The sequence below is a fragment of the Neophocaena asiaeorientalis genome, unplaced genomic scaffold (assembly GCF_003031525.2).
Source record: "Neophocaena asiaeorientalis asiaeorientalis breed wild unplaced genomic scaffold, Neophocaena_asiaeorientalis_V1.1 scaffold148, whole genome shotgun sequence".
Classification (NCBI taxonomy): domain Eukaryota; kingdom Metazoa; phylum Chordata; class Mammalia; order Artiodactyla; family Phocoenidae; genus Neophocaena; species Neophocaena asiaeorientalis.
The window spans coordinates 7293825-7298634 of record NW_020174050.1 but is presented as its reverse complement, the minus strand read 5'-3'; the positions used below and the strand labels follow the sequence as shown (position 1 = coordinate 7298634).

Sequence of the window (4810 nt, the reverse complement as noted above, 5' to 3'; positions counted from 1 at the left end):
AAACACTCATTTTAGACAGGAAATGGTTGATGTAGTTTTCATACCCTCTAAAACTCTACAAATTTATATCCAAGGTACAGATATAGTGAATTGCAGAAGAAGATTCATCTTCTAGTCTGGGGTGGCTGGCTACTTCATCCCTCATTCATTCATTCAAAACAGATAATGACATTTACTACGGGACCAACTAAGCATAGGAATTTTAAAGACATAAATGGCAAAATTCCTCAATTTAGCAGCAGAGACAAATCTATAAGGGAACGATTACAGTTATAAATGCATGCATACAACACACACACACAATGGGGCTGTGACACTGTACAACCCCAGAGGGAAATGGGGAAAAGGAATGTCAAGAAAAACTTCACAGAAATATTTGGGCAGAATATTAGAGAATCAGTGGGAATTTGTCCGCTTAACACTGAAAGTAAGAAGAGAATACCAAATAAAATGCATCATATAGAATATAAAAATGGACACAGGGACAATTGTAAGCCCAAGTCTGTAAAGATAAAATGAGGCTTGATTGTTAAAGCTCTCGTTTGGTACATGAGGATTTGGATTTTAATGGTCAAAGGAGCCCAAGGAAGGATTTTAAGCATGTAACATGAGGAGATATATATTTCATGAACCACATTTAACAAATGTGGTGACACTGGAGGAGAGGGAGAGTAGAGACAGACACAGAGATATGTGCAACATAAAAGAAATGGGGAGCGGGTTACCTAGTCGTCATGGAGGCAGTCTTGACTGAGGAGCTTGATTAGGAGGAACAGCTGGTGAGAAGGCATCACAAAGAGAAGAAGTAGTTGCAAGCCAAAGTTCAGGGTATGAAGAATGCTGTCCCCAAGATTGACAAAAAGAGGAGGAAGCAACTTACTGAAGATGTTGCTAAGTTAGAAGCAGAAGTGGAACAGAAACATAAAGAGAAGCTGGAGCAATTGAAGCTGACTTCTAAGGAGAGTAAAGTAGATTCTGTTGCTGTCAATATTTCAAACTTGGTTCTTGAGAATCAGCCGTTTCGGATATCAAAAGCACAAGAGAGATGGGACAAAAATGCTGCACTGGAAAAGGAGCGGGAAGAAAGGATAGCTGAAGCTGAAATTGAAAACTTAACTGGGGCTAGACATATAGAAAGTGAAAAACTTGCTCAAATCTTCGCAGCTAGACAGTTGGAAATTAAACAGGTTCCACCTGATGGCCACTGTATGTACAGAGTCATTGAGGATCAACTGAAAGAACAGGACTGCAGTCTGACTGTGGCTGCCTTAAGATGTCAGACTGCTGACTATATGCAAAGCCACATGGAAGACTTTCTGCCATTTTTAACAAATCCTAGTACAGGAGATATGTATACTTCAGAAGAGTTTGGAAAGTACTGTGATGATATCATAAACACCACTGCGTGGGGAGGTCAGCTTGAGCTAAGAGCCCTGTCTCACATTTAACAAACACCAATAGAGATAATACAGGCAGATTCTCCTCCTCTTGTAGTTGGTGAAGAATATCCCAAAAACCCATTAATACTTGTTTATATGAGACATGCATATGGCTTAGGAGAACACTACAATTCTGTTAAACGGTTGGTGAACACAGCTAGTGAAAATTGCAGCTAGTCTATAAAATGTTGCTGTTATGTTTTAGTACAGTGTGCTGATCTGAGTATTAATACCAAGTGTTGGATTGTTCTAAATGTTTCCAAAAAAAAAACAACTACCTTAAATCAGTTTTATGGCAAAGCTACTAACAGGTTTTTTAAAAATGTGTCAAAGAAACTTTCACCAATGTCCCCTTAGTGGTGTTTTAAAAACACGTGTAAGTCCCTTGTGGAGAACATCATTTATAGACCAAGATGGTACCCTGTTTGCTGATATTTTTATTAAATATAGGATCCTGAACATTCTGTTCTGTGTTGAAATAGTTAAATTTTTTTCCTCCCTATTACTGAAAGCTTTCAGTAACCGTGTCAATGTAATTTTTCTTGAAGAAGTGAAACGACTCAGTCTCTGACATTGCAATAATGTGGTGATGGTGATAGCAAATTTAATGAATGCTTATAAATGAACGTGATTGCAGTAACTTTGGTGTTGATGGGATTAATGCTGTGACGCTTTTTATATAACTCCATCAAAGTGCAGCTAAGAAGCTTGTTTTAATAAAGAATTTTAAAATATTTAAAAAAGGAAATGGGGAGAAACGGGACTAAAACAGTGATTCAACTAAGAGGAGAGACAGTACTGAGAGATACTTAGATGTGAAAATGGGTGAAAAAGAAAAGCTGATAATGTTTCTAAGCTTTTTTACTTTGGAGGTTTAGGTGGATGATATGGCATTCAATAATATAGGAAAAATAAAAAAAGAACAGATATATGGAAAAACAGAACAGAATATATGGAAAAGAGTGGAGAGGATAGTTCAATGGCGGTCATATAGGACACACTGGTAGAACATCTGGAAATGTCTGGCGGATTTCTGGAAATACAGATACGAATTTCAAAAGAAAGATAGAAAAGGAAAGTCACTGAGAGTAAGAGTAGAATTTAAAGTGAAAAGATTGGATGCTATGTCTCATGGAAAGCATTATGGAAACGAGAAGAGGATTATAGATAGATTCTTTAAAAATATTTCATTTAAGGTCAGACAAGAGATGAGAGGATGCTATTTTTTTAATGTCTTTATTAGAGTATAATTGCTTTACAATGGTGTGTCAGTTTCTGCTTTATAACAAAGTGAATCAGTTATACATATACATATGTCCCCATATCTCTTCCCTCTTGCATCTCCCTCCCTCCCACCCTCCCTATCCCACCCCTCTAGGTGGTCACAAAGCACCGAGCTGATCTCCCTGTGCTATGCGGCTGCTTCCCACTAACTATCTATTTTACGTTTGGTAGTGTATATATGTCCATGCCACTCTCTCACTTTGTCCCAGCTTACCCTTTCCCCTCCCCGGAGAGGATGCTAATTTTAATTCCAATCATTACATGCAGCTTACTCATGTCTCGTTTTGTGTGCATTTATTATTTGTTTGAATTTTCCACTTTAGATTCAATTCAATTGACCAGTATAACAGAAAAAAGCCTGAATTTGAATACCATTTTGATAAGTTGTACTAAATATTTTCAGATGAGTCTCAATATGAACATATATTAAAATATTATGCACACAGTTTTGCATTTGCATCAAGAGTTCTAACAATTTTGAAGAAAAGATAGAATCATCTACATAGTAACGTTACAAAAATATCTTCGAAAAACCGCCCCAAACTATTCCAGAACTATACAATACTGTGTTAAACATCTCTTCAGGGTGACCAGTACACAAATTCGAGAATGAAAATCTGGCAATCTGCCTAGAAGAATATAAAGAATATGTAAATCTGTCTATGAAAAAACAAGACCTCTCTAGGTACACAGGTTTCAAGGAATATTTACCACTGGTTAATAGTCTTTCACATTTTTAATTTTCAGAGAATCTTAAAAGAGATTAGATACTTAGAAACAGCAGCCTTCCTATCTGGAGAATATTGAGAACAACAGCAATAAAATACAATGTCCCATCTGTTAATTAAAAAAGGAAATTTTAACTGAAATGGCTACTTTATATATATAACACCAGTAAGTTTAACTTTAACTAGATTAACCTACTGATCTAGGACATTGTAACTTTCTCCTTGACAGGTCACAATAGCTGGGTAATATTAACTACAGTTCCAGAGTTATTTTTTTACTCTTATAGTAGTAGACATAGAGAACCTTAATATTAAATGTCTTCTGGCAAGACATTTTCTAAGCCATAGCATTTGACACTGTTTTCCAAGTATTCTTCTGCCCAAGAAAATAATTTATAAGTTTTCTTTTTATATACCAGATTTTATATACCACATTGCCTCATTTGATACTCAAAACAACATATAGCATAGACAAATCTGATACAATTTTTCTTTTTTAGAGATGAGAAAACTGAGACAAAATAATAATAAAGATAATAACTGTTAGAACTAATAACTTTTCAAAACTCAAGCATGTTGCAAGTGCTGTGCTATGAATATTTCTTTACTAAATTGTCAAATCTTCACAGTCAACTATGAAGTTAATACTAATTTTATTTTCAGTTTCCAGAATAAGAAACTGCATTTTATATAGAGGTTTGGGAAGCTTCCCAAGGTCACATAGCTAGTGAGTTTAGAAAGGGGACCCCACTAGATCCATCAGATGCTAAATTCCATATTCTTAACCATTGTTCTGCTTTCTAGATGTGAAATGTCTTTGGAGAGTCTTTGTCGAGGAAGGGTAGTTCAGGAAAAGGTAGAGAATCTGGATCATGCAGCAACTGTGAATCATTTCAAGGCATATAACTACTAAACAGGAGAACTGGGATTGAATCCAGGTTCATGACTCCAAATTGTGGGACCCTGAATTCATATTTTTGCAGAGTACCCTAAACACTGACACAGTTGAGTTATGCAAATGACTGAGTTCACAGTCACTCATTAACTCCTGCAATTAGATAGAAGAGTAATTGTCAACTTTGGATTTTAAACTTTCACACCATTTAATGATTATTTATGCGGACACCTAGAGTAGTCAAATTTATTTTACACTGATGTGGATTCTATATGTAATTTAAGAACAATTGGCAAAATCTCACTTGAATACTAAGAAGGATTATGACAATATTGATAATATCTATTGAGTGTTTCCTATATTCCAAGAACAGAGCTATATTATTTATAAACATTATTTAATCATAAACTTCCCTGGGTATTACATTTTAAGTTTATTTTTTATATATTTAAATTTTAAGCGGC

General features: G+C 35.3%; 1 pseudogene; it reads left to right on the top strand.

Annotated features, from left to right (window-relative positions):
• The first annotated feature begins 725 nt into the window (after positions 1–725).
• Positions 726–1688, top strand: LOC112405684 (OTU domain-containing protein 6B pseudogene; annotated as a pseudogene).
• The last annotated feature ends 3122 nt before the right edge of the window (positions 1689–4810 follow it).